A 21334-nucleotide genomic window follows, 5' to 3' on the forward strand; every position below is an offset into this window, starting at 1 on the left:
CGACTTACCCTACGTCGCAAGACATGCATATGATAATTATGTGCGCATATTATAAAAGGTGCGATCATACCAGCACTAATGCACCGGATCCCATCAGAACTCCGCAGTTAAGCGTGCTTGGGCGAGAGTAGTACTAGGATGGGTGACCTCCTGGGAAGTCCTCGTGTTGCACCTCTTCTTTTTTTTTTTTTTTTTTTTTTTTTTTTTTTTTTTTACGTCGTGCTTACCCTCGTTCTTTAAACGGCGCTATCTTGCACAGTTTAGTTAAAGCGAGTCTCAATGACCTGATTTTAGGCATGCTCCCACGGGCCCCGCAGGGATTTGCAACTCGACTTACCCTACGTCGCGAGACATGCATATGATAATTATGTGCGCATATTTTAATAGGTGCGATCATACCAGCACTAATTCACCGGATCCCTTCAGAACTCCGCAGTTAAGCGTGCTTGGGCGAGAGTAGTACTAGGATGGGTGACCTCTTGGGAAGTCCTCGTGTTGCACCTCTTTTTTTTTTTTTTTTTTTTACGTCGTGCTTACCCTCGTTCTTTAAACGGCGCTATCTTGAATAGTTTAGCTAAAGCGAGTCTCAATGACCTCATTTTAGGCAAGTTCGCACGGGCCCCGCAGGGATTCGCAGCTCGACTTACCCTACGTCGCGAGACATGCATATGATAATTATGTGCGCATATTTTAATAGGTGCGATCATACCAGCACTAATGCACCGGATCCCATCAGAACTCTGCAGTTAAGCGTGCTTGGGCGAGAGTAGTACTAGGATGGGTGACCTCCTGGGAAGTCCTCGTGTTGCACCTCTTTTTTTTTTTTTTTTTTTTTTTTTTTTTTTTTTTTTTTTTTTTTTTTTACGTCGTGCTTACCCTCGTTCTTTAAACGGTGCTATCTTGAATAGTTTAGCTAAAGCGAGTCTCAATGACCTCATTTTAGGCAAGCTCGCACGGTCCCCGCAGGGATTCGCAGCTCGACTTACCCTACGTCGCAAGACATGCATATGATAATTATGTGCGCATATTATAAAAGGTGCGATCATACCAGCACTAATGCACCGGATCCCATCAGAACTCCGCAGGTAAGCGTGCTTGGGCGAGAGTAGTACTAGGATGGGTGACCTCCTGGGAAGTCCTCGTGTTGCACCTCTTTTTTTTTTTTTTTTTTTTTTACGTCGTGCTTACCCTCGTTCTTTAAACGGCGCTATCTTGAATAGTTTAGCTAAAGCGAGTCTCAATGACCTCATTTTAGGCAAGTTCGCACGGGCCCCGCAGGGATTCGCAGCTCGACTTACCCTACGTCGCGAGACATGCATATGATAATTATGTGCGCATATTTTAATTGGTGCGATCATACTAGCACTAATGCACCGGATCCCATCAGAACTCCGCAGTTAAGCGTGCTTGGGCGAGAGTAGTACTAGGATGGGTGACCTCCTGGGAAGTCCTCGTGTTGCACCTCTTTTTTTTTTTTTTTTTTTTTTTTTTTTTTTTTTTACGTCGTGCTTACCCTCGTTCTTTAAACGGCGCTATCTTGAATAGTTTAGCTAAAGCGAGTCTCAATGACCTCATTTTAGGCAAGCTCGCACGGTCCCCGCAGGGATTCGCAGCTCGACTTACCCTACGTCGCAAGACATGCATATGATAATTATGTGCGCATATTATAAAAGGTGCGATCATACCAGCACTAATGCACCGGATCCCATCAGAACTCCGCAGTTAAGCGTGCTTGGGCGAGAGTAGTACTAGGATGGGTGACCTCCTGGGAAGTCCTCGTGTTGCACCTCTTCTTTTTTTTTTTTTTTTTTTTTTTTTTACGTCGTGCTTACCCTCGTTCTTTAAACGGCGCTATCTTGCACAGTTTAGTTAAAGCGATTCTCAATGACCTGATTTTAGGCAAGCTCCCACGGGCCCCGCAGGGATTTGCAACTCGACTTACCCTACGTCGCGAGACATGCATATGATAATTATGTGCGCATATTTTAATAGGTGCGATCATACCAGCACTAATTCACCGGATCCCATCAGAACTCCGCAGTTAAGCGTGCTTGGGCGAGAGTAGTACTAGGATGGGTGACCTCTTGGGAAGTCCTCGTGTTGCACCTCTTTTTTTTTTTTTTTTTTTTTTTTTTTTACGTCGTGCTTACCCTCTTTCTTTAAACGGCGCTATCTTGAATAGTTTAGCTAAAGCGAGTCTCAATGACCTCATTTTAGGCAAGTTCGCACGGGCCCCGCAGGGATTCGCAGCTCGACTTACCCTACGTCGCGAGACATGCATATGATAATTATGTGCGCATATTTTAATAGGTGCGATCATACCAGCACTAATGCACCGGATCCCATCAGAACTCCGCAGTTAAGCGTGCTTGGGCGAGAGTAGTACTAGGATGGGTGACCTCCTGGGAAGTCCTCGTGTTGCACGTCTTTTTTTTTTTTTTTTTTTTTTTTTTTTTTTTTTTTTTTTACGTCGTGCTTACCCTCGTTCTTTAAACGGCGCTATCTTGAATAGTTTAGCTAAAGCGAGTCTCAATGACCTCATTTTAGGCAAGCTCGCACGGGCCCCGCAGGGATTCGCAGCTCGACTTACCCTACGTCGCAAGACATGCATATGATAATTATGTGCGCATATTATAATAGGTGCGATCATACCAGCACTAATGCACCGGATCCCATCAGAACTCTGCAGTTAAGCGTGCTTGGGCGAGAGTAGTACTAGGATGGGTGACCTCCTGGGAAGTCCTCGTGTTGCACCTCTTTTTTTTTTTTTTTTTTTTTTTTACGTCGTGCTTACCCTCGTTCTTTAAACGGCGCTATCTTGAATAGTTTAGCTAAAGCGAGTCTCAATGACCTCATTTTAGGCAAGCTCGCACGGTCCCCGCAGGGATTCGCAGCTCGACTTACCCTACGTCGCAAGACATGCATATGATAATTATGTGCGCATATTATAAAAGGTGCGATCATACCAGCACTAATGCACCGGATCCCATCAGAACTCCGCAGTTAAGCGTGCTTGGGCGAGAGTAGTACTAGGATGGGTGACCTCCTGGGAAGTCCTCGTGTTGCACCTCTTCTTTTTTTTTTTTTTTTTTTTTTTTTTTTTTTTTTTTTTTTTACGTCGTGCTTACCCTCGTTCTTTAAACGGCGCTATCTTGCACAGTTTAGTTAAAGCGAGTCTCAATGACCTGATTTTAGGCAAGCTCCCACGGGCCCCGCAGGGATTTGCAACTCGACTTACCCTACGTCGCGAGACATGCATATGATAATTATGTGCGCATATTTTTATAGGTGCGATCATACCAGCACTAATTCACCGGATCCCATCAGAACTCCGCAGTTAAGCGTGCTTGGGCGAGAGTAGTACTAGGATGGGTGACCTCTTGGGAAGTCCTCGTGTTGCACCTCTTTTTTTTTTTTTTTTTTTTACGTCGTGCTTACCTTCGTTCTTTAAACGGCGCTATCTTGAATAGTTTAGCTAAAGCGAGTCTCAATGACCTCATTTTAGGCAAGTTCGCACGGTCCCCGCAGGGATTCGCAGCTCGACTTACCCTACGTCGCGAGACATGCATATGATAATTATGTGCGCATATTTTAATAGGTGCGATCATACCAGCACTAATGCACCGGATCCCATCAGAACTCCGCAGTTAAGCGTGCTTGGGCGAGAGTAGTACTAGGATGGGTGACCTCCTGGGAAGTCCTCGTGTTGCACCTCTTTTTTTTTTTTTTTTTTTTTTTTACGTCGTGCTTACCCTCGTTCTTTAAACGGCGCTATCTTGAATAGTTTAGCTAAAGCGAGTCTCAATGACCTCATTTTAGGCAAGCTCGCACGGTCCCCGCAGGGATTCGCAGCTCGACTTACCCTACGTCGCAAGACATGCATATGATAATTATGTGCGCATATTATAAAAGGTGCGATCATACCAGCACTAATGCACCGGATCCCATCAGAACTCCGCAGTTAAGCGTGCTTGGGCGAGAGTAGTACTAGGATGGGTGACCTCCTGGGAAGTCCTCGTGTTGCACCTCTTCTTTTTTTTTTTTTTTTTTTTTTTTTTTTACGTCGTGCTTACCCTCGTTCTTTAAACGGCGCTATCTTGCACAGTTTAGTTAAAGCGATTCTCAATGACCTGATTTTAGGCAAGCTCCCACGGGCCCCGCAGGGATTTGCAACTCGACTTACCCTACGTCGCGAGACATGCATATGATAATTATGTGCGCATATTTTAATAGGTGCGATCATACCAGCACTAATTCACCGGATCCCATCAGAACTCCGCAGTTAAGCGTGCTTGGGCGAGAGTAGTACTAGGATGGGTGACCTCTTGGGAAGTCCTCGTGTTGCACCTCTTTTTTTTTTTTTTTTTTTTTTTACGTCGTGCTTACCCTCGTTCTTTAAACGGCGCTATCTTGAATAGTTTAGCTAAAGCGAGTCTCAATGACCTCATTTTAGGCAAGTTCGCACGGGCCCCGCAGGGATTCGCAGCTCGACTTACCCTACGTCGCGAGACATGCATATGATAATTATGTGCGCATATTTTAATAGGTGCGATCATACCAGCACTAATGCACCGGATCCCATCAGAACTCCGCAGTTAAGCGTGCTTGGGCGAGAGTAGTACTAGGATGGGTGACCTCCTGGGAAGTCCTCGTGTTGCACGTATTTTTTTTTTTTTTTTTTTTTTTTTTTTTTTACGTCGTGCTTACCCTCGTTCTTTAAACGGCGCTATCTTGAATAGTTTAGCTAAAGCGAGTCTCAATGACCTCATTTTAGGCAAGCTCGCACGGGCCCCGCAGGGATTCGCAGCTCGACTTACCCTACGTCGCAAGACATGCATATGATAATTATGTGCGCATATTATAATAGGTGCGATCATACCAGCACTAATGCACTGGATCCCATCAGAACTCTGCAGTTAAGCGTGCTTGGGCGAGAGTAGTACTAGGATGGGTGACCTCCTGGGAAGTCCTCGTGTTGCACCTCTTTTTTTTTTTTTTTTTTTTTTTTACGTCGTGCTTACCCTCGTTCTTTAAACGGCGCTATCTTGAATAGTTTAGCTAAAGCGAGTCTCAATGACCTCATTTTAGGCAAGCTCGCACGGTCCCCGCAGGGATTCGCAGCTCGACTTACCCTACGTCGCAAGACATGCATATGATAATTATGTGCGCATATTATAAAAGGTGCGATCATACCAGCACTAATGCACCGGATCCCATCAGAACTCCGCAGTTAAGCGTGCTTGGGCGAGAGTAGTACTAGGATGGGTGACCTCCTGGGAAGTCCTCGTGTTGCACCTCTTCTTTTTTTTTTTTTTTTTTTTTTTTTTTTTTTTTTACGTCGTGCTTACCCTCGTTCTTTAAACGGCGCTATCTTGCACAGTTTAGTTAAAGCGAGTCTCAATGACCTGATTTTAGGCAAGCTCCCACGGGCCCCGCAGGGATTTGCAACTCGACTTACCCTACGTCGCGAGACATGCATATGATAATTATGTGCGCATATTTTTATAGGTGCGATCATACCAGCACTAATTCACCGGATCCCATCAGAACTCCGCAGTTAAGCGTGCTTGGGCGAGAGTAGTACTAGGATGGGTGACCTCTTGGGAAGTCCTCGTGTTGCACCTCTTTTTTTTTTTTTTTTTTTACGTCGTGCTTACCATCGTTCTTTAAACGGCGCTATCTTGAATAGTTTAGCTAAAGCGAGTCTCAATGACCTCATTTTAGGCAAGTTCGCACGGGCCCCGCAGGGATTCGCAGCTCGACTTACCCTACGTCGCGAGACATGCATATGATAATTATGTGCGCATATTTTAATAGGTGCGATCATACCAGCACTAATGCACCGGATCCCATCAGAACTCCGCAGTTAAGCGTGCTTGGGCGAGAGTAGTACTAGGATGGGTGACCTCCTGGGAAGTCCTCGTGTTGCACCTCTTTTTTTTTTTTTTTTTTTTTTTTACGTCGTGCTTACCCTCGTTCTTTAAACGGCGCTATCTTGAATAGTTTAGCTAAAGCGAGTCTCAATGACCTCATTTTAGGCAAGCTCGCACGGTCCCCGCAGGGATTCGCAGCTCGACTTACCCTACGTCGCAAGACATGCATATGATAATTATGTGCGCATATTATAAAAGGTGCGATCATACCAGCACTAATGCACCGGATCCCATCAGAACTCCGCAGTTAAGCGTGCTTGGGCGAGAGTAGTACTAGGATGGGTGACCTCCTGGGAAGTCCTCGTGTTGCACCTCTTCTTTTTTTTTTTTTTTTTTTTTTTTTTTTTTTTTTTTACGTCGTGCTTACCCTCGTTCTTTAAACGGCGCTATCTTGCACAGTTTAGTTAAAGCGAGTCTCAATGACCTGATTTTAGGCAAGCTCCCACGGGCCCCGCAGGGATTTGCAACTCGACTTACCCTACGTCGCGAGACATGCATATGATAATTATGTGCGCATATTTTTATAGGTGCGATCATACCAGCACTAATTCACCGGATCCCATCAGAACTCCGCAGTTAAGCGTGCTTGGGCGAGAGTAGTACTAGGATGGGTGACCTCTTGGGAAGTCCTCGTATTGCACCTCTTTTTTTTTTTTTTTTTTACGTCGTGCTTACCTTCGTTCTTTAAACGGCGCTATCTTGAATAGTTTAGCTAAAGCGAGTCTCAATGACCTCATTTTAGGCAAGTTCGCACGGACCCGCAGGGATTCGCAGCTCGACTTACCCTACGTCGCGAGACATGCATATGATAATTATGTGCGCATATTTTAATAGGTGCGATCATACCAGCACTAATGCACCGGATCCCATCAGAACTCCGCAGTTAAGCGTGCTTGGGCGAGAGTAGTACTAGGATGGGTGACCTCCTGTGAAGTCCTCGTGTTGCACCTCTTTTTTTTTTTTTTTTTTTTTTTTTTTTTTTTTTTTACGTCGTGCTTACCCTCGTTCTTTAAACGGCGCTATCTTGAATAGTTTAGCTAAAGCGAGTCTCAATGACCTCATTTTAGGCAAGCTCGCACGGGCCCCGCAGGGATTCGCAGCTCGACTTACCCTACGTCGCAAGACATGCATATGAAAATTATGTGCGCATATTATAATAGGTGCGATCATACCAGCACTAATGCACCGGATCCCATCAGAACTCCGCAGTTAAGCGTGCTTGGGCGAGAGTAGTACTAGGATGGGTGACCTCCTGGGAAGTCCTCGTGTTGCACCTCTTTTTTTTTTTTTTTTTTTTACGTCGTGCTTACCCTCGTTCTTTAAACGGCGCTATCTTGCACAGTTTAGTTAAAGCGAGTCTCAATGACCTGATTTTAGGCAAGCTCCCACGGGCCCCGCAGGGATTTGCAACTCGACTTACCCTACGTCGCGAGACATGCATATGATAATTATGTGCGCATATTTTAATAGGTGCGATCATACCAGCACTAATTCACCGGATCCCATCAGAACTCCGCAGTTAAGCGTGCTTGGGCGAGAGTAGTACTAGGATGGGTGACCTCCTGGGAAGTCCTCGTGTTGCACCTTTTTTTTTTTTTTTTTTTTTTTTTACGTCCTTCTTACCCTCGTTCTTTAAACGGCGCTATCTTGAATAGTTTAGCTAAAGCGAGTCTCAATGACCTCATTTTAGGCAAGTTCGCACGGGCCCCGCAGGGATTCGCAGCTCGACTTACCCTACGTCGCGAGACATGCATATGATAATTATGTGCGCATATTTTAATAGGTGCGATCACACCAGCACTAATGCACCGGATCCCATCAGAACTCCGCAGTTAAGCGTGCTTGGGCGAGATTAATACTAGGATGGGTGACCTCTTGGGAAGTCCTCGTGTTGCACCTTTTTTTTTTTTTTTTTTTTTTTTTTTTACGTCGTGCTTACCCTCGTTCTTTAAACGGCGCTATCTTGAATAGTTTAGCTAAAGCGAGTCTCAATGACCTGATTTTAGGCAAGCTCGCACGGGCCCCGCAGGGATTCGCAGCTCGACTTACCCTACGTCGCAAGACATGCATATGATAATTATGTGCGCATATTATAATAGGTGCGATCATACCAGCACTAATGCAACGGATCCCATCAGAACTCCGCAGTTAAGCGTGCTTGGGCGAGAGTATTACTAGGATGGGTGACCTCCTGGGAAGTCCTCGTGTTGCACCTCTTTTTTTTTTTTTTTTTTTTTTTTTTTTTTTTTTTTACGTCGTGCTTACCCTCGTTCTTTAAACGGCGCTATCTTGAATAGTTTAGCTAAAGCGAGTCTCAATGACCTCATTTTAGGCAAGCTCGCACGGGCCCCGCAGGGATTCGCAGCTCGACTTACCCTACGTCGCAAGACATGCATATGATAATTATGTGCGCATATTATAATAGGTGCGATCATACCAGCACTAATGCACCGGATCCCATCAGAACTCCGCAGTTAAGCGTGCTTGGGCGAGAGTAGTACTACGATGGGTGACCTCCTGGGAAGTCCTCGTGTTGCACCTCTTTTTTTTTTTTTTTTTTTTTTTACGTCGTGCTTACCCTCATTCTTTAAACGGCGCTATCTTGAATAGTTTAGCTAAAGCGAGTCTCAATGACCTCATTTTAGGCAAGCTCGCACGGTCCCCGCAGGGATTCGCAGCTCGACTTACCCTACGTCGCAAGACATGCATATGATAATTATGTGCGCATATTATAAAAGGTGCGATCATATCAGCACTAATGCACCGGATCCCATCAGAACTCCGCAGTTAAGCGTGCTTGGGCGAGAGTAGTACTAGGATGGGTGACCTCCTGGGAAGTCCTCGTGTTGCACCTCTTTTTTTTTTTTTTTTTTTTTTACGTCGTGCTTACCCTCGTTCTTTAAACGGCGCTATCTTGCACAGTTTAGTTAAAGCGAGTCTCAATGACCTGATTTTAGGCAAGCTCCCACGAGCCCCGCAGGGATTTGCAACTCGACTTACCGTACGTCGCGAGACATGCATATGATAATTATGTGCGCATATTTTAATAGGTGCGATCATACCAGCACTAATTCACCGGATCCCATCAGAACTCCGCAGTTAAGCGTGCTTGGGCGAGAGTAGTACTAGGATGGGTGACCTCTTGGGAAGTACTCGTGTTGCACCTCTTTTTTTTTTTTTTTTTTTTTTTTTTTTTTTTTTTTTTTTTTTTTTTTTTTTTTTTTTACGTCGTGCTTACCCTCGTTCTTTAAACGGCGCTATCTTGAATAGTTTAGCTAAAGCGAGTCTCAATGACCTCATTTTAGGCAAGCTCGCACGGGCCCCGCAGGGATTCGTAGCTCGACTTACCCTACGTCGCAAGACATGCATATGATAATTATGTGCGCATATTATAATAGGTGCGATCATACCAGCACTAATTCACCGGATCCCATCAGAACTCCGCAGTTAAGCGTGCTTGGGCGAGAGTAGTACTAGGATGGGTGACCTCCTGGGATGTCCTCTTGTTGCACCTCTTTTTTTTTTTTTTTTTTTTTACGTCGTGCTTACCCTCGTTCTTTAAACGGCGCTATCTTGAATAGTTTAGCTAAAGCGAGTCTCAATGACCTCATTTTAGGCAAGCTCGCACGGTCCCCGCAGGGATTCGCAGCTCGACTTACCCTACGTCGCAAGACATGCATATGATAATTATGTGCGCATATTATAAAAGGTGCGATCATACCAGCACTAATGCACCGGATCCCATCAGAACTCCGCAGTTAAGCGTGCTTGGGCGAGAGTAGTACTAGGATGGGTGACCTCCTGGGAAGTCCTCGTGTTGCACCTCTTCTTTTTTTTTTTTTTTTTTTTTTACGTCGTGCTTACCCTCGTTCTTTAAACGGCGCTATCTTGCACAGTTTAGTTAAAGCGTGTCTCAATGACCTGATTTTAGGCAAGCTCCCACGGGCCCCGCAGGGATTTGCAACTCGACTTACCCTACGTCGCGAGACATGCATATGATAATTATGTGCGCATATTTTAATAGGTGCGATCATACCAGCACTAATTCACCGGATCCCATCAGAACTCCGCAGTTAAGCGTGCTTGGGCGAGAGTAGTACTAGGATGGGTGACCTCCTGGGAAGTCCTCGTGTTGCACCTTTTTTTTTTTTTTTTTTTTTTTACGTCGTGCTTACCTTCGTTCTTTAAACGGCGCTATCTTGAATAGTTTAGCTAAAGCGAGTCTCAATGACCTCATTTTAGGCAAGTTCGCACGGGCCCCGCAGGGATTCGCAGCTCGACTTACCCTACGTCGCGAGACATGCATATGATAATTATGTGCGCATATTATAATAGGTGCGATCATACCAGCACTAATGCACCGGATCCCATCAAACTCCGCAGTTAAGCGTGCTTGGGCCAGAGTAGTACTAGGATGGATGACCTCCTGGGAAGTCCTCGTGTTGCACCTCTTTTTTTTTTTTTTTTTTTTTTTTTTTTTTTTTACGTCGTGCTTACCCTCGTTCTTTAAACGGCGCTATCTTGAATAGTTTAGCTAAAGCGAGTCTCAATGACCTGATTTTAGGCAAGCTCCCACGGGCCCCGCAGGGATTTGCAACTCGACTTACCCTACGTCGCGAGACATGCATATGATAATTATGTGCGCATATTTTAATAGGTGCGATCATACCAGCACTAATTTACCGGATCCCATCAGAACTCCGCAGTTAAGCGTGCTTGGGCGAGAGTAGTACTAGGATGGGTGACCTCCTGGGAAGTCCTCGTGTTGCACCTTTTTTTTTTTTTTTTTTTTTTTTTTTTTTTTTTTTTTTTTTTTTTTTTTTTTTTTTACGTCGTTCTTACCCTCGTTCTTTAAACGGCGCTATCTTGAATAGTTTAGCTAAAGCGAGTCTCAATGACCTCATTTTAGGCAAGTTCGCACGGGCCCCGCAGGGATTTGCAACTCGACTTACCCTACGTCGCGAGACATGCATATGATAATTATGTGCGCATATTTTAATAGGTGCGATCATACCAGCACTAATTCACCGGATCCCATCAGAACTCCGCAGTTAAGCGTGCTTGGGCGAGAGTAGTACTAGGATGGGTGACCTCTTGGGAAGTCCTCGTGTTGCACCTTTTTTTTTTTTACGTCGTGCTTACCCTCGTTCTTTAAACGGCGCTATCTTGAATAGTTTAGCTAAAGCGAGTCTCAATGACCTCATTTTAGGCAAGTTCGCACGGGCCCCGCAGGGATTCGCAGCTCGACTTACCCTACGTCGCAAGACATGCATATGATAATTATGTGCGCATATTATAATAGGTGCGATCATACCAGCACTAATACAACGGATCCCATCAGAACTCCGCAGTTAAGCGTGCTTGGGCGAGAGTAGTACTAGGATGGGTGACCTCCTGGGAAGTCCTCGTGTTGCACCTTTTTTTTTTTTTTTTTTTTTTTTTTTTTTTTTTTTACGTCGTGCTTACCCTCGTTCTTTAAACGGCGCTATCTTGAATAGTTTAGCTAAAGCGAGTCTCAATGACCTCATTTTAGGCAAGCTCGCACGGGCCCCGCAGGGATTCGCAGCTCGACTTACCCTACGTCGCAAGACATGCATATGATAATTATGTGCGCATATTATAATAGGTGCGATCACACCAGCACTAATGCACCGGATCCCATCAGAACTCCGCAGTTAAGCGTGCTTGGGCGAGAGTAGTACTAGGATGGGTGACGTCCTGGGAAGTCCTCGTGTGGCACCTCTTTTTTTTTTTTTTTACGTCGTGCTTACCCTCGTTCTTTAAACGAGGAAGTCCTCGTGTTGCACCTCTTTTTTTTTTTTTTTTTTTTTTTTTTTTTTTTTTTACGTCGTGCTTACCCTCGTTCTTTAAACGGCGCTATCTTGAATAGTTTAGCTAAAGCGAGTCTCAATGACCTCATTTTAGGCAAGCTCGCACGGTCCCCGCAGGGATTCGCAGCTCGACTTACCCTACGTCGCAAGACATGCATATGATAATTATGTGCGCATATTATAAAAGGTGCGATCATACTAGCACTAATGCACCGGATCCCATCAGAACTCTGCAGTTAAGCGTGCTTGGGCGAGAGTAGTACTAGGATGGGTGACCTCCTGGGAAGTCCTCGTGTTGCACCTCTTTTTTTTTTTTTTTTTTTTTTTTACGTCGTGCTTACCCTCGTTCTTTAAACGGCGCTATCTTGAATAGTTTAGCTAAAGCGAGTCTCAATGACCTCATTTTAGGCAAGCTCGCACGGGCCCCGCAGGGATTCGCAGCTCGACTTACCCTACGTCGCAAGACATGCATATGATAATTATGTGCGCATATTATAATAGGTGCGATCATACCAGCACTAATGCACCGGATCCCATCAGATCTCCGCAGTTAAGCGTGCTTGGGCGAGAGTAGTACTAGGATGGGTGACCTCCTGGGAAGTCCTCGTGTTGCACCTCTTTTTTTTTTTTTTTTTTTTTTTACGTCGTGCTTACCCTCGTTCTTTAAACGGCGCTATCTTGAATAGTTTAGCTAAAGCGAGTCTCAATGACCTCATTTTAGGCAAGCTCGCACGGTCCCCGCAGGGATTCGCAGCTCGACTTACCCTACGTCGCAAGACATGCATATGATAATTATGTGCGCATATTATAAAAGGTGCGATCATACCAGCACTAATGCACCGGATCCCATCAGAACTCCGCAGTTAAGCGTGCTTGGGCGAGAGTAGTACTAGGATGGGTGACCTCCTGGGAAGTCCTCGTGTTGCACCTCTTCTTCTTCTTTTTTTTTTTTTTTTTTTTTTTTTTTTTTTTTTTTTACGTCGTGCTTACCCTCGTTCTTTAAACGGCGCTATCTTGCACAGTTTAGTTAAAGCGAGTCTCAATGACCTGATTTTAGGCAAGCTCCCACGGGCCCCGCAGGGATTTGCAACTCGACTTACCCTACGTCGCGAGACATGCATATGATAATTATGTGCGCATATTTTAATAGGTGCGATCATACCAGCACTAATGCACCGGATCCCATCAGAACTCTGCAGTTAAGCGTGCTTGGGCGAGAGTAGTACTAGGATGGGTGACCTCCTGCGAAGTCCTCGTGTTGCACCTCTTTTTTTTTTTTTTTTTTTTTTTACGTCGTGCTTACCCTCGTTCTTTAAACGGCGCTATCTTGAATAGTTTAGCTAAAGCGAGTCTCAATGACCTCATTTTAGGCAAGCTCGCACGGGCCCCGCAGGGATTCGCAGCTCGACTTACCCTACGTCGCAAGACATGCATATGATAATTATGTGCGCATATTATAATAGGTGCGATCATACCAGCACTAATGCACCGGATCCCATCAGATCTCCGCAGTTAAGCGTGCTTGGGCGAGAGTAGTACTAGGATGGGTGACCTCCTGGGAAGTCCTCGTGTTGCACCTCTTTTTTTTTTTTTTTTTTTTTTTACGTCGTGCTTACCCTCGTTCTTTAAACGGCGCTATCTTGAATAGTTTAGCTAAAGCGAGTCTCAATGACCTCATTTTAGGCAAGCTCGCACGGTCCCCGCAGGGATTCGCAGCTCGACTTACCCTACGTCGCAAGACATGCATATGATAATTATGTGCGCATATTATAAAAGGTGCGATCATACCAGCACTAATGCACCGGATCCCATCAGAACTCCGCAGTTAAGCGTGCTTGGGCGAGAGTAGTACTAGGATGGGTGACCTCCTGGGAAGTCCTCGTGTTGCACCTCTTCTTCTTCTTTTTTTTTTTTTTTTTTTTTTTTTTTTTTTACGTCGTGCTTACCCTCGTTCTTTAAACGGCGCTATCTTGCACAGTTTAGTTAAAGCGAGTCTCAATGACCTGATTTTAGGCAAGCTCCCACGGGCCCCGCAGGGATTTGCAACTCGACTTACCCTACGTCGCGAGACATGCATATGATAATTATGTGCGCATATTTTAATAGGTGCGATCATACCAGCACTAATTCACCGGATCCCATCAGAACTCCGCAGTTAAGCGTGCTTGGGCGAGAGTAGTACTAGGATGGGTGACCTCTTGGGAAGTCCTCGTGTTGCACCTCTTTTTTTTTTTTTTTTTTTTACGTCGTGCTTACCCTCGTTCTTTAAACGGCGCTATCTTGAATAGTTTAGCTAAAGCGAGTCTCAATGACCTCATTTTAGGCAAGTTCGCACGGGCCCCGCAGGGATTCGCAGCTCGACTTACCCTACGTCGCGAGACATGCATATGATAATTATGTGCGCATATTTTAATAGGTGCGATCATACCAGCACTAATGCACCGGATCCCATCAGAACTCCGCAGTTAAGCGTGCTTGGGCGAGAGTAGTACTAGGATGGGTGACCTCCAGGGAAGTCCTCGTGTTGCACTTCTTTTTTTTTTTTTTTTTTTTTTTTTACGTCGTGCTTACCCTCGTTCTTTAAACGGCGCTATCTTGAATAGTTTAGCTAAAGCGAGTCTCAATGACCTCATTTTAGGCGAGCTCGCACGGGCCCCGCAGGGATTCGCAGCTCGACTTACCCTACGTCGCAAGACATGCATATGATAATTATGTGCGCATATTATAATAGGTGCGATCATACCTGCACTAATGCACCGGATTCCATCAGAACTCCGCAGTTAAGCGTGCTTGGGCGAGAGTAGTACTAGGATGGGTGACCTCCTGGGAAGTCCTCGTGTTGCACCTCTTTTGTTTTTTTTTTTTTTTTTTACGTCGTGCTTACCCTCGTTCTTTAAACGGCGCTATCTTGCACAGTTTAGTTAAAGCGAGTCTCAATGACCTGATTTTAGGCAAGCTCCCACGGGCCCCGCAGGGATTTGCAACTCGACTTACCCTACGTCGCGAGACATGCATATGATAATTATGTGCGCATATTTTAATAGGTGCGATCATACCAGCACTAATTCACCGGATCCCATCAGAACTCCGCAGTTAAGCGTGCTTGGGCGAGAGTAGTACTAGGATGGGTGACCTCTTGGGAAGTCCTCGTGTTGCACCTCTTTTTTTTTTTTTTTTTTTTACGTCGTGCTTACCCTCGTTCTTTAAACGGCGCTATCTTGAATAGTTTAGCTAAAGCGAGTCTCAATGACCTCATTTTAGGCAAGCTCGCACGGTCCCCGCAGGGATTCGCAGCTCGACTTACCCTACGTCGCAAGACATGCATATGATAATTATGTGCGCATATTATAAAAGGTGCGATTATACCAGCACTAATGCACCGGATCCCATCAGAACTCCGCCGTTAAGCGTGCTTGGGCGAGAGTAGTACTAGGATGGGTGACCTCCTGGGAAGTCCTCGTGTTGCACCTCTTCTTTTTTTTTTTTTTTTTTTTTTTTTTTTTTTTTTTTTACGTCGTGCTTACCCTCGTTCTTTAAACGGCGCTATCTTGCACAGTTTAGTTAAAGCGAGTCTCATTGACCTGATTTTAGGCAAGCTCCCACGGGCCCTGCAGGGATTTGCAACTCGACTTACCCTACGTCGCGAGACATGCATATGATAATTATGTGCGCATATTTTAATAGGTGCGATCATACCAGCACTAATTCACCGGATCCCATCAGAACTCCGCAGTTAAGCGTGCTTGGGCGAGAGTAGTACTAGGATGGGTGACCTCTTGGGAAGTCCTCGTGTTGCACCTCTTTTTTTTTTTTTTTTTTTTTTTACGTCGTGCTTACCCTCGTTCTTTAAACGGCGCTATCTTGAATAGTTTAGCTAAAGCGAGTCTCAATGACCTCATTTTAGGCAAGTTCGCACGGGCCCCGCAGGGATTCGCAGCTCGACTTACCCTACGTCGCGAGACATGCATATGATAATTATGTGCGCATATTTTAATAGGTGCGATCATACCAGCACTAATGCACCGGATCCCATCAGAACTCCGCAGTTAAGCGTGCTTGGGCGAGAGTAGTACTAGGATGGGTGACCTCCTGGGAAGTCCTCGTGTGGCACTTCTTTTTTTTTTTTTTTTTTTTTTTTTTTTTTTTTTTTTTTTTTTTTACGTCGTGCTTACCCTCGTTCTTTAAACGGCGCTATCTTGAATAGTTTAGCTAAAGTGAGTCTCAATGACCTCATTTTAGGCGAGCTCGCACGGGCCCCGCTGGGATTCGCAGCTCGACTTACCCTACGTCGCAAGACATGCATATGATAATTATGTGCGCATATTATAATAGGTGCGATCATACCAGCACTAATGCACCGGATCCCATCAGAACTACGCAGTTAAGCGTGCTTGGGCGAGAGCAGTACTAGGATGGGTGACCTCCTGGGAAGTCCTCGTGTTGCACCTCTTTTTTTTTTTTTTTTTTTTTTTTACGTCGTTCTTACCCTCGTTCTTTAAACGGCGCTATCTTGAATAGTTTAGCTAAAGCGAGTCTCAATGACCTCATTTTAGGCAAGTTCGCACGGGCCCCGCAGGGATTCGCAGCTCGACTTACCCTACGTCGCGAGACATGCATATGATAATTATGTGCGCATATTATAATAGGTGCGATCATACCAGCACTAATGCACCGGATCCCATCAGAACTCCGCAGTTAAGCGTGCTTGGGCGAGAGTAGTACTAGGATGGGTGACCTCCTGGGAAGTCCTCGTGTTGCACCTCTTTTTTTTTTTTTTTTTTTTTACGTCGTGCTTACCCTCGTTCTTTAAACGGCGCTATCTTGAATAGTTTAGCTAAAGCGAGTCTCAATGACCTCATTTTAGGCAAGCTCGCACGGTCCCCGCAGGGATTCGCAGCTCGACTTACCCTACGTCGCAAGACATGCATATGATAATTATGTGCGCATATTATAAAAGGTGCGATCATACCAGCACTAATGCACCGGATCCCATCAGAACTCCGCAATTAAGCGTGCTTGGGCGAGAGTAGTACTAGGATGGGTGACCTCCTGGGAAGTCCTCGTGTTGCACCTCTTTTTTTTTTTTTTTTTTTACGTCGTGCTTACCCTCGTTCTTTAAACGGCGCTATCTTGAATAGTTTAGCTAAAGCGAGTCTCAATGACCTCATTTTAGGCAAGCTCGCACGGTCCCCGCAGGGATTCGCAGCTCGACTTACCCTACGTCGCAAGACATGCATATGATAATTATGTGCGCATATTATAAAAGGTGCGATCATACCAGCACTAATGCACCGGATCCCATCAGAACTCCGCAGTTAAGCGTGCTTGGGCGAGAGTAGTACTAGGATGGGTGACCTCCTGGGAAGTCCTCGTGTTGCACCTCTTTTTTTTTTTTTTTTTTTACGTCGTGCTTACCCTCGTTCTTTAAACGGCGCTATCTTGAATAGTTTAGCTAAAGCGAGTCTCAATGACCTCATTTTAGGCAAGCTCGCACGGTCCCCGCAGGGATTCGCAGCTCGACTTACCCTACGTCGCAAGACATGCATATGATAATTATGTGCGCATATTATAAAAGGTGCGATCATACCAGCACTAATGCACCGGATCCCATCAGAACTCCGCAGTTAAGCGTGCTTGGGCGAGAGTAGTACTAGGATGGGTGACCTCCTGGGAAGTCCTCGTGTTGTACCTCTTCTTTTTTTTTTTTTTTTTTTTTTTTTACGTCGTGCTTACCCTCGTTCTTTAAACGGCGCTATCTTGAATAGTTTAGCTAAAGCGAGTCTCAATGACCTCATTTTAGGCAAGCTCGCACGGGCCCCGCAGGGATTCGCAGCTCGACTTACCCTACGTCGCAAGACATGCATATGATAATTATGTGCGCATATTATAATAGGTGCGATCATACCAGCACTAATGCACCGGATCCCATCAGAACTCCGCAGTTAAGCGTGCTTGGGCGAGAGTAGTCCTAGGATGGGTGACCTCCTGGGAAGTCCTCGTGTTGCACCTCTTCTTTTTTTTTTTTTTTTTTTTTTTTTACGTCGTGCTTACCCTCGTTCTTTAAACGGCGCTATCTTGAATAGTTTAGCTAAAGCGAGTCTCAATGACCTCATTTTAGGCAAGCTCGCACGGTCCCCGCAGGGATTCGCAGCTCGACTTACCCTACGTCGCAAGACATGCATATGATAATTATGTGCGCATATTATAATAGGTGCGATCATACCAGCACTAATGCACCGGATCCCATCAGAACTCCGCAGTTAAGCGTGCTTGGGCGAGAGTAGTACTAGGATGGGTGACCTCCTGGGAAGTCCTCGTGTTGCACCTCTTTTTTTTTTTTTTTTTTTTACGTCGTGCTTACCCTCATTCTTTAAACGGCGCTATCTTGAATAGTTTAGCTAAAGCGAGTCTCAATGACCTCATTTTAGGCAAGCTCGCACGGTCCCCGCAGGGATTCGCAGCTCGACTTACCCTACGTCGCAAGACATGCATATGATAATTATGTGCGCATATTATAAAAGGTGCGATCATACCAGCACTAATGCACCGGATCCCATCAGAACTCTGCAGTTAAGCGTGCTTGGGCGAGAGTAGTACTAAGATGGGTGACCTCCTGGGAAGTCCTCGTGTTGCACCTCTTTTTTTTTTTACGTCGTGCTTACCCTCGTTCTTTAAACGGCGCTATCTTGCACAGTTTAGTTAAAGCGAGTCTCAATGACCTGATTTTAGGCAAGCTCCCACGGGCCCCGCAGGGATTTGCAACTCGACTTACCCTACGTCGCGAGACATGCATATGATAATTATGTGCGCATATTTTAATAGGTGCGATCATACCAGCACTAATTCACCGGATCCCATCAGAACTCCGCAGTTAAGCGTGCTTGGGCGAGAGTAGTACTAGGATGGGTGACCTCCTGGGAAGTCCTCGTGTTGCACCTTTTTTTTTTTTTTTTTTTTTTTTTTTTTTTTTTACGTCGTTCTTACCCTCGTTCTTTAAACGGCGCTATCTTGAATAGTTTAGCTAAAGCGAGTCTCAATGACCTCATTTTAGGCAAGTTCGCACGGGCCCCGCAGGGATTCGCAGCTCGACTTACCCTACGTCGCGAGACATGCATATGATAATTAATTGCGCATATTTTAATAGGTGCGATCACACCAGCACTAATGCACCGGATCCCATCAGAACTCCGCAGTTAAGCGTGCTTGGGCGAGATTAATACTAGGATGGGTGACCTCATGGGAAGTCCTCGTGTTGCACCTCTTTTTTTTTTTTTTTTTTTTTTACGTCGTGCTTACCCTCGTTCTTTAAACGGCGCTATCTTGAATAGTTTAGCTAAAGCGAGTCTCAATGACCTCATTTTAGGCAAGCTCGCACGGTCCCCGCAGGGATTCGCAGCTCGACTTACCCTACGTCGCAAGACATGCATATGATAATTATGTGCGCATATTATAAAAGGTGCGATCATACCAGCACTAATGCACCGGATCCCATCAGAACTCCGCAGTTAAGCGTGCTTGGGCGAGAGTAGTACTAGGATGGGTGACCTCCTGGGAAGTCCTCGTGTTGCACCTCTTCCTTTTTTTTTTTTTTTACGTCGTGCTTACCCTCGTTCTTTAAACGGCGCTATCTTGAATAGTTTAGCTAAAGCGAGTCTCAATGACCTCATTTTAGGCAAGCTCGCACGGTCCCCGCAGGGATTCGCAGCTCGACTTACCCTACGTCGCAAGACATGCATATGATAATTATGTGCGCATATTATAAAAGGTGCGATCATACCAGCAGTAATGCACCGGATCCCATCAGAACTCCGCAGTTAAGCGTGCTTGGGCGAGAGTAGTACTAGGATGGGTGACCTCCTGGGAAGTCCTCGTGTTGCACCTCTTCTTTTTTTTTTTTTTTTTTTTTTTACGTCGTGCTTACCCTCGTTCTTTAAACGGCGCTATCTTGAATAGTTTAGCTAAAGCGAGTCTCAATGACCTCATTTTAGGCAAGCTCGCACGGGCCCCGCAGGGATTCGCAGCTCGACTTACCCTACGTCGCAAGACATGCATATGATAATTATGTGCGCATATTATAAAAGGTGCGATCATACCAGCACTAATGCACCGGATCCCATCAGAACTCCGCAGTTAAGCGTGCTTGGGCGAGAGTAGTACTAGGATGGGTGACCTCCTGGGAAGTCCTCGTGTTGCACCTCTTTTTTTTTTTTTTTTTTTTTTTACGTCGTGCTTACCCTCATTCTTTAAACGGCGCTATCTTGAATAGTTTAGCTAAAGCGAGTCTCAATGACCTCATTTTAGGCAAGCTCGCACGGTCCCCGCAGGGATTCGCAGCTCGACTTACCCTACGTCGCAAGACATGCATATGATAATTATGTGCGCATATTATAAAAGGTGCGATCATACCAGCACTAATGCACCAGATCCCATCAGAACTCCGCAGTTAAGCGTGCTTGGGCGAGAGTAGTACTAGGATGGGTGACCTCCTGGGAAGTCCTCGTGTTGCACCTCTTTTTTTTTTTTTTTTTTTTTTTTACGTCGTGCTTACCCTCGTTCTTTAAACGGCGCTATCTTGCACAGTTTAGTTAAAGCGAGTCTCAATGACCTGATTTTAGGCAAGCTCCCACGGGCCCCGCAGGGATTTGCAACTCGACTTACCCTACGTCGCGAGACATGCATATGATAATTATGTGCGCATATTTTAATAGGTGCGATCATACCAGCACTAATTCACCGGATCCCATCAGAACTCCGCAGTTAAGCGTGCTTGGGCGAGAGTAGTACTAGGATGGGTGACCTCTTGGGAAGTCCTCGTGTTGCACCTCTTTTTTTTTTTTTTTTTTTTTTTTACGTCGTGCTTACCCTCGTTCTTTAAACGGCGCTATCTTGAATAGTTTAGCTAAAGCGAGTCTCAATGACCTCATTTTAGGCAAGTTCGCACGGGCCCCGCAGGGATTCGCAGCTCGACTTACCCTACGTCGCGAGACATGCATATGATAATTATGTGCGCATATTTTAATAGGTGCGATCACACCAGCACTAATGCACCGGATCCCATCAGAACTCCGCAGTTAAGCGTGCTTGGGCGAGATTAATACTAGGATGGGTGACCTCATGGGAAGTCCTCGTGTTGCACCTCTTTTTTTTTTTTTTTTTTTTTTTACGTCGTGCTTACCCTCGTTCTTTAAACGGCGCTATCTTGAATAGTTTAGCTAAAGCGAGTCTCAATGACCTCATTTTAGGCAAGCTCGCACGGTCCCCGCAGGGATTCGCAGCTCGACTTACCCTACGTCGCAAGACATGCATATGATAATTATGTGCGCATATTATAAAAGGTGCGATCATACCAGCACTAATGCACCGGATCCCATCAGAACTCCGCAGTTAAGCGTGCTTGGGCGAGAGTAGTACTAGGATGGGTGACCTCCTGGGAAGTCCTCGTGTTGCACCTCTTCTTTTTTTTTTTTTTTTTTACGTCGTGCTTACCCTCGTTCTTTAAACGGCGCTATCTTGAATAGTTTAGCTAAAGCGAGTCTCAATGACCTCATTTTAGGCAAGCTCGCACGGTCC

At 45.5% G+C, this 21334-nt stretch overlaps 65 non-coding genes and 2 pseudogenes across 65 annotated transcripts; all 67 read left to right on the forward strand.

The window, feature by feature from the left end:
• Positions 1-56: 56 nt before the first annotated feature.
• LOC148559988 (5S ribosomal RNA) lies at positions 57-175 on the forward strand. Its single transcript, XR_015888466.1, has one exon. It is a non-coding gene; the product is annotated as a 5S ribosomal RNA (ribosomal RNA).
• Positions 176-385: 210 nt separating this feature from the next.
• Positions 386-504, forward strand: LOC148559989 (5S ribosomal RNA). Its single transcript, XR_015890212.1, has one exon. It is a non-coding gene; the product is annotated as a 5S ribosomal RNA (ribosomal RNA).
• Positions 505-695: 191 nt separating this feature from the next.
• Positions 696-814, forward strand: LOC148559990 (5S ribosomal RNA). Its single transcript, XR_015889402.1, has one exon. It is a non-coding gene; the product is annotated as a 5S ribosomal RNA (ribosomal RNA).
• Positions 815-1034: 220 nt separating this feature from the next.
• On the forward strand, positions 1035-1153 carry LOC148559991 (5S ribosomal RNA). Its single transcript, XR_015889649.1, has one exon. It is a non-coding gene; the product is annotated as a 5S ribosomal RNA (ribosomal RNA).
• A 193-nt stretch (positions 1154-1346) lies between these two features.
• LOC148559992 (5S ribosomal RNA) lies at positions 1347-1465 on the forward strand. Its single transcript, XR_015890166.1, has one exon. It is a non-coding gene; the product is annotated as a 5S ribosomal RNA (ribosomal RNA).
• Positions 1466-1671: 206 nt separating this feature from the next.
• LOC148559993 (5S ribosomal RNA) lies at positions 1672-1790 on the forward strand. Its single transcript, XR_015888467.1, has one exon. It is a non-coding gene; the product is annotated as a 5S ribosomal RNA (ribosomal RNA).
• Positions 1791-1990: 200 nt separating this feature from the next.
• Positions 1991-2109, forward strand: LOC148559994 (5S ribosomal RNA). The gene has a single exon (XR_015889282.1). It is a non-coding gene; the product is annotated as a 5S ribosomal RNA (ribosomal RNA).
• Positions 2110-2308: 199 nt separating this feature from the next.
• Positions 2309-2427, forward strand: LOC148559995 (5S ribosomal RNA). The gene has a single exon (XR_015889682.1). It is a non-coding gene; the product is annotated as a 5S ribosomal RNA (ribosomal RNA).
• Positions 2428-2638: 211 nt separating this feature from the next.
• Positions 2639-2757, forward strand: LOC148559996 (5S ribosomal RNA). The gene has a single exon (XR_015889403.1). It is a non-coding gene; the product is annotated as a 5S ribosomal RNA (ribosomal RNA).
• Positions 2758-2952: 195 nt separating this feature from the next.
• LOC148559997 (5S ribosomal RNA) lies at positions 2953-3071 on the forward strand. The gene has a single exon (XR_015888468.1). It is a non-coding gene; the product is annotated as a 5S ribosomal RNA (ribosomal RNA).
• A 215-nt stretch (positions 3072-3286) lies between these two features.
• LOC148559998 (5S ribosomal RNA) lies at positions 3287-3405 on the forward strand. The gene has a single exon (XR_015889283.1). It is a non-coding gene; the product is annotated as a 5S ribosomal RNA (ribosomal RNA).
• Positions 3406-3596: 191 nt separating this feature from the next.
• LOC148559999 (5S ribosomal RNA) lies at positions 3597-3715 on the forward strand. The gene has a single exon (XR_015888469.1). It is a non-coding gene; the product is annotated as a 5S ribosomal RNA (ribosomal RNA).
• Positions 3716-3910: 195 nt separating this feature from the next.
• LOC148560000 (5S ribosomal RNA) lies at positions 3911-4029 on the forward strand. Its single transcript, XR_015888470.1, has one exon. It is a non-coding gene; the product is annotated as a 5S ribosomal RNA (ribosomal RNA).
• A 202-nt stretch (positions 4030-4231) lies between these two features.
• On the forward strand, positions 4232-4350 carry LOC148560001 (5S ribosomal RNA). The gene has a single exon (XR_015889284.1). It is a non-coding gene; the product is annotated as a 5S ribosomal RNA (ribosomal RNA).
• A 194-nt stretch (positions 4351-4544) lies between these two features.
• On the forward strand, positions 4545-4663 carry LOC148560002 (5S ribosomal RNA). The gene has a single exon (XR_015889897.1). It is a non-coding gene; the product is annotated as a 5S ribosomal RNA (ribosomal RNA).
• A 202-nt stretch (positions 4664-4865) lies between these two features.
• On the forward strand, positions 4866-4984 carry LOC148560003 (5S ribosomal RNA). Its single transcript, XR_015890410.1, has one exon. It is a non-coding gene; the product is annotated as a 5S ribosomal RNA (ribosomal RNA).
• A 195-nt stretch (positions 4985-5179) lies between these two features.
• LOC148560004 (5S ribosomal RNA) lies at positions 5180-5298 on the forward strand. Its single transcript, XR_015888471.1, has one exon. It is a non-coding gene; the product is annotated as a 5S ribosomal RNA (ribosomal RNA).
• Positions 5299-5506: 208 nt separating this feature from the next.
• On the forward strand, positions 5507-5625 carry LOC148560005 (5S ribosomal RNA). The gene has a single exon (XR_015889286.1). It is a non-coding gene; the product is annotated as a 5S ribosomal RNA (ribosomal RNA).
• Positions 5626-5815: 190 nt separating this feature from the next.
• On the forward strand, positions 5816-5934 carry LOC148560006 (5S ribosomal RNA). Its single transcript, XR_015888472.1, has one exon. It is a non-coding gene; the product is annotated as a 5S ribosomal RNA (ribosomal RNA).
• Positions 5935-6129: 195 nt separating this feature from the next.
• LOC148560007 (5S ribosomal RNA) lies at positions 6130-6248 on the forward strand. The gene has a single exon (XR_015888473.1). It is a non-coding gene; the product is annotated as a 5S ribosomal RNA (ribosomal RNA).
• Positions 6249-6458: 210 nt separating this feature from the next.
• On the forward strand, positions 6459-6577 carry LOC148560008 (5S ribosomal RNA). Its single transcript, XR_015889148.1, has one exon. It is a non-coding gene; the product is annotated as a 5S ribosomal RNA (ribosomal RNA).
• A 188-nt stretch (positions 6578-6765) lies between these two features.
• LOC148560009 (5S ribosomal RNA) lies at positions 6766-6884 on the forward strand. The gene has a single exon (XR_015889149.1). It is a non-coding gene; the product is annotated as a 5S ribosomal RNA (ribosomal RNA).
• A 207-nt stretch (positions 6885-7091) lies between these two features.
• LOC148560010 (5S ribosomal RNA) lies at positions 7092-7210 on the forward strand. The gene has a single exon (XR_015888474.1). It is a non-coding gene; the product is annotated as a 5S ribosomal RNA (ribosomal RNA).
• Positions 7211-7401: 191 nt separating this feature from the next.
• On the forward strand, positions 7402-7520 carry LOC148560011 (5S ribosomal RNA). The gene has a single exon (XR_015889212.1). It is a non-coding gene; the product is annotated as a 5S ribosomal RNA (ribosomal RNA).
• A 194-nt stretch (positions 7521-7714) lies between these two features.
• Positions 7715-7833, forward strand: LOC148560012 (5S ribosomal RNA). Its single transcript, XR_015891079.1, has one exon. It is a non-coding gene; the product is annotated as a 5S ribosomal RNA (ribosomal RNA).
• Positions 7834-8030: 197 nt separating this feature from the next.
• On the forward strand, positions 8031-8149 carry LOC148560013 (5S ribosomal RNA). Its single transcript, XR_015891223.1, has one exon. It is a non-coding gene; the product is annotated as a 5S ribosomal RNA (ribosomal RNA).
• Positions 8150-8356: 207 nt separating this feature from the next.
• Positions 8357-8475, forward strand: LOC148560014 (5S ribosomal RNA). The gene has a single exon (XR_015888693.1). It is a non-coding gene; the product is annotated as a 5S ribosomal RNA (ribosomal RNA).
• A 194-nt stretch (positions 8476-8669) lies between these two features.
• LOC148560015 (5S ribosomal RNA) lies at positions 8670-8788 on the forward strand. The gene has a single exon (XR_015889367.1). It is a non-coding gene; the product is annotated as a 5S ribosomal RNA (ribosomal RNA).
• A 193-nt stretch (positions 8789-8981) lies between these two features.
• LOC148560016 (5S ribosomal RNA) lies at positions 8982-9100 on the forward strand. The gene has a single exon (XR_015889694.1). It is a non-coding gene; the product is annotated as a 5S ribosomal RNA (ribosomal RNA).
• A 229-nt stretch (positions 9101-9329) lies between these two features.
• LOC148560017 (5S ribosomal RNA) lies at positions 9330-9448 on the forward strand. The gene has a single exon (XR_015891640.1). It is a non-coding gene; the product is annotated as a 5S ribosomal RNA (ribosomal RNA).
• A 192-nt stretch (positions 9449-9640) lies between these two features.
• LOC148560018 (5S ribosomal RNA) lies at positions 9641-9759 on the forward strand. The gene has a single exon (XR_015888476.1). It is a non-coding gene; the product is annotated as a 5S ribosomal RNA (ribosomal RNA).
• A 196-nt stretch (positions 9760-9955) lies between these two features.
• On the forward strand, positions 9956-10074 carry LOC148560019 (5S ribosomal RNA). The gene has a single exon (XR_015889213.1). It is a non-coding gene; the product is annotated as a 5S ribosomal RNA (ribosomal RNA).
• Positions 10075-10266: 192 nt separating this feature from the next.
• On the forward strand, positions 10267-10384 carry LOC148560020 (5S ribosomal RNA; annotated as a pseudogene).
• A 204-nt stretch (positions 10385-10588) lies between these two features.
• Positions 10589-10707, forward strand: LOC148560021 (5S ribosomal RNA). Its single transcript, XR_015889938.1, has one exon. It is a non-coding gene; the product is annotated as a 5S ribosomal RNA (ribosomal RNA).
• Positions 10708-10933: 226 nt separating this feature from the next.
• On the forward strand, positions 10934-11052 carry LOC148560022 (5S ribosomal RNA). Its single transcript, XR_015889339.1, has one exon. It is a non-coding gene; the product is annotated as a 5S ribosomal RNA (ribosomal RNA).
• Positions 11053-11233: 181 nt separating this feature from the next.
• On the forward strand, positions 11234-11352 carry LOC148560023 (5S ribosomal RNA). Its single transcript, XR_015889783.1, has one exon. It is a non-coding gene; the product is annotated as a 5S ribosomal RNA (ribosomal RNA).
• A 205-nt stretch (positions 11353-11557) lies between these two features.
• LOC148560024 (5S ribosomal RNA) lies at positions 11558-11676 on the forward strand (annotated as a pseudogene).
• A 273-nt stretch (positions 11677-11949) lies between these two features.
• LOC148560025 (5S ribosomal RNA) lies at positions 11950-12068 on the forward strand. Its single transcript, XR_015890342.1, has one exon. It is a non-coding gene; the product is annotated as a 5S ribosomal RNA (ribosomal RNA).
• Positions 12069-12263: 195 nt separating this feature from the next.
• Positions 12264-12382, forward strand: LOC148560026 (5S ribosomal RNA). The gene has a single exon (XR_015888765.1). It is a non-coding gene; the product is annotated as a 5S ribosomal RNA (ribosomal RNA).
• A 194-nt stretch (positions 12383-12576) lies between these two features.
• Positions 12577-12695, forward strand: LOC148560027 (5S ribosomal RNA). Its single transcript, XR_015888477.1, has one exon. It is a non-coding gene; the product is annotated as a 5S ribosomal RNA (ribosomal RNA).
• A 217-nt stretch (positions 12696-12912) lies between these two features.
• On the forward strand, positions 12913-13031 carry LOC148560028 (5S ribosomal RNA). Its single transcript, XR_015890058.1, has one exon. It is a non-coding gene; the product is annotated as a 5S ribosomal RNA (ribosomal RNA).
• Positions 13032-13225: 194 nt separating this feature from the next.
• Positions 13226-13344, forward strand: LOC148560029 (5S ribosomal RNA). Its single transcript, XR_015888766.1, has one exon. It is a non-coding gene; the product is annotated as a 5S ribosomal RNA (ribosomal RNA).
• A 194-nt stretch (positions 13345-13538) lies between these two features.
• Positions 13539-13657, forward strand: LOC148560030 (5S ribosomal RNA). Its single transcript, XR_015888478.1, has one exon. It is a non-coding gene; the product is annotated as a 5S ribosomal RNA (ribosomal RNA).
• Positions 13658-13868: 211 nt separating this feature from the next.
• On the forward strand, positions 13869-13987 carry LOC148560031 (5S ribosomal RNA). The gene has a single exon (XR_015889287.1). It is a non-coding gene; the product is annotated as a 5S ribosomal RNA (ribosomal RNA).
• Positions 13988-14178: 191 nt separating this feature from the next.
• Positions 14179-14297, forward strand: LOC148560032 (5S ribosomal RNA). The gene has a single exon (XR_015889462.1). It is a non-coding gene; the product is annotated as a 5S ribosomal RNA (ribosomal RNA).
• A 196-nt stretch (positions 14298-14493) lies between these two features.
• On the forward strand, positions 14494-14612 carry LOC148560033 (5S ribosomal RNA). The gene has a single exon (XR_015889881.1). It is a non-coding gene; the product is annotated as a 5S ribosomal RNA (ribosomal RNA).
• A 194-nt stretch (positions 14613-14806) lies between these two features.
• Positions 14807-14925, forward strand: LOC148560034 (5S ribosomal RNA). The gene has a single exon (XR_015889288.1). It is a non-coding gene; the product is annotated as a 5S ribosomal RNA (ribosomal RNA).
• A 191-nt stretch (positions 14926-15116) lies between these two features.
• LOC148560035 (5S ribosomal RNA) lies at positions 15117-15235 on the forward strand. Its single transcript, XR_015889860.1, has one exon. It is a non-coding gene; the product is annotated as a 5S ribosomal RNA (ribosomal RNA).
• Positions 15236-15446: 211 nt separating this feature from the next.
• LOC148560036 (5S ribosomal RNA) lies at positions 15447-15565 on the forward strand. The gene has a single exon (XR_015889289.1). It is a non-coding gene; the product is annotated as a 5S ribosomal RNA (ribosomal RNA).
• Positions 15566-15759: 194 nt separating this feature from the next.
• LOC148560037 (5S ribosomal RNA) lies at positions 15760-15878 on the forward strand. Its single transcript, XR_015890338.1, has one exon. It is a non-coding gene; the product is annotated as a 5S ribosomal RNA (ribosomal RNA).
• A 216-nt stretch (positions 15879-16094) lies between these two features.
• Positions 16095-16213, forward strand: LOC148560038 (5S ribosomal RNA). Its single transcript, XR_015890888.1, has one exon. It is a non-coding gene; the product is annotated as a 5S ribosomal RNA (ribosomal RNA).
• A 195-nt stretch (positions 16214-16408) lies between these two features.
• LOC148560039 (5S ribosomal RNA) lies at positions 16409-16527 on the forward strand. Its single transcript, XR_015888479.1, has one exon. It is a non-coding gene; the product is annotated as a 5S ribosomal RNA (ribosomal RNA).
• Positions 16528-16719: 192 nt separating this feature from the next.
• On the forward strand, positions 16720-16838 carry LOC148560040 (5S ribosomal RNA). The gene has a single exon (XR_015889979.1). It is a non-coding gene; the product is annotated as a 5S ribosomal RNA (ribosomal RNA).
• A 190-nt stretch (positions 16839-17028) lies between these two features.
• LOC148560041 (5S ribosomal RNA) lies at positions 17029-17147 on the forward strand. The gene has a single exon (XR_015888480.1). It is a non-coding gene; the product is annotated as a 5S ribosomal RNA (ribosomal RNA).
• Positions 17148-17337: 190 nt separating this feature from the next.
• LOC148560042 (5S ribosomal RNA) lies at positions 17338-17456 on the forward strand. The gene has a single exon (XR_015889530.1). It is a non-coding gene; the product is annotated as a 5S ribosomal RNA (ribosomal RNA).
• Positions 17457-17655: 199 nt separating this feature from the next.
• LOC148560043 (5S ribosomal RNA) lies at positions 17656-17774 on the forward strand. Its single transcript, XR_015889924.1, has one exon. It is a non-coding gene; the product is annotated as a 5S ribosomal RNA (ribosomal RNA).
• Positions 17775-17973: 199 nt separating this feature from the next.
• LOC148560044 (5S ribosomal RNA) lies at positions 17974-18092 on the forward strand. Its single transcript, XR_015888481.1, has one exon. It is a non-coding gene; the product is annotated as a 5S ribosomal RNA (ribosomal RNA).
• A 191-nt stretch (positions 18093-18283) lies between these two features.
• On the forward strand, positions 18284-18402 carry LOC148560045 (5S ribosomal RNA). The gene has a single exon (XR_015889692.1). It is a non-coding gene; the product is annotated as a 5S ribosomal RNA (ribosomal RNA).
• Positions 18403-18584: 182 nt separating this feature from the next.
• Positions 18585-18703, forward strand: LOC148560046 (5S ribosomal RNA). Its single transcript, XR_015889214.1, has one exon. It is a non-coding gene; the product is annotated as a 5S ribosomal RNA (ribosomal RNA).
• Positions 18704-18906: 203 nt separating this feature from the next.
• LOC148560047 (5S ribosomal RNA) lies at positions 18907-19025 on the forward strand. The gene has a single exon (XR_015890966.1). It is a non-coding gene; the product is annotated as a 5S ribosomal RNA (ribosomal RNA).
• A 193-nt stretch (positions 19026-19218) lies between these two features.
• LOC148560048 (5S ribosomal RNA) lies at positions 19219-19337 on the forward strand. Its single transcript, XR_015888482.1, has one exon. It is a non-coding gene; the product is annotated as a 5S ribosomal RNA (ribosomal RNA).
• A 190-nt stretch (positions 19338-19527) lies between these two features.
• On the forward strand, positions 19528-19646 carry LOC148560049 (5S ribosomal RNA). Its single transcript, XR_015889808.1, has one exon. It is a non-coding gene; the product is annotated as a 5S ribosomal RNA (ribosomal RNA).
• A 197-nt stretch (positions 19647-19843) lies between these two features.
• On the forward strand, positions 19844-19962 carry LOC148560050 (5S ribosomal RNA). Its single transcript, XR_015888483.1, has one exon. It is a non-coding gene; the product is annotated as a 5S ribosomal RNA (ribosomal RNA).
• A 194-nt stretch (positions 19963-20156) lies between these two features.
• Positions 20157-20275, forward strand: LOC148560051 (5S ribosomal RNA). The gene has a single exon (XR_015889802.1). It is a non-coding gene; the product is annotated as a 5S ribosomal RNA (ribosomal RNA).
• A 195-nt stretch (positions 20276-20470) lies between these two features.
• Positions 20471-20589, forward strand: LOC148560052 (5S ribosomal RNA). Its single transcript, XR_015889290.1, has one exon. It is a non-coding gene; the product is annotated as a 5S ribosomal RNA (ribosomal RNA).
• Positions 20590-20784: 195 nt separating this feature from the next.
• Positions 20785-20903, forward strand: LOC148560053 (5S ribosomal RNA). Its single transcript, XR_015890967.1, has one exon. It is a non-coding gene; the product is annotated as a 5S ribosomal RNA (ribosomal RNA).
• Positions 20904-21097: 194 nt separating this feature from the next.
• LOC148560054 (5S ribosomal RNA) lies at positions 21098-21216 on the forward strand. The gene has a single exon (XR_015888484.1). It is a non-coding gene; the product is annotated as a 5S ribosomal RNA (ribosomal RNA).
• The last annotated feature ends 118 nt before the right edge of the window (positions 21217-21334 follow it).

This window comes from Arachis ipaensis, chromosome B6 (genome assembly GCF_059453495.1).
Source record: "Arachis ipaensis isolate K30076 ecotype BB chromosome B6, ASM5945349v1, whole genome shotgun sequence".
NCBI classification, from domain to species: Eukaryota; Viridiplantae; Streptophyta; class Magnoliopsida; order Fabales; family Fabaceae; genus Arachis; species Arachis ipaensis.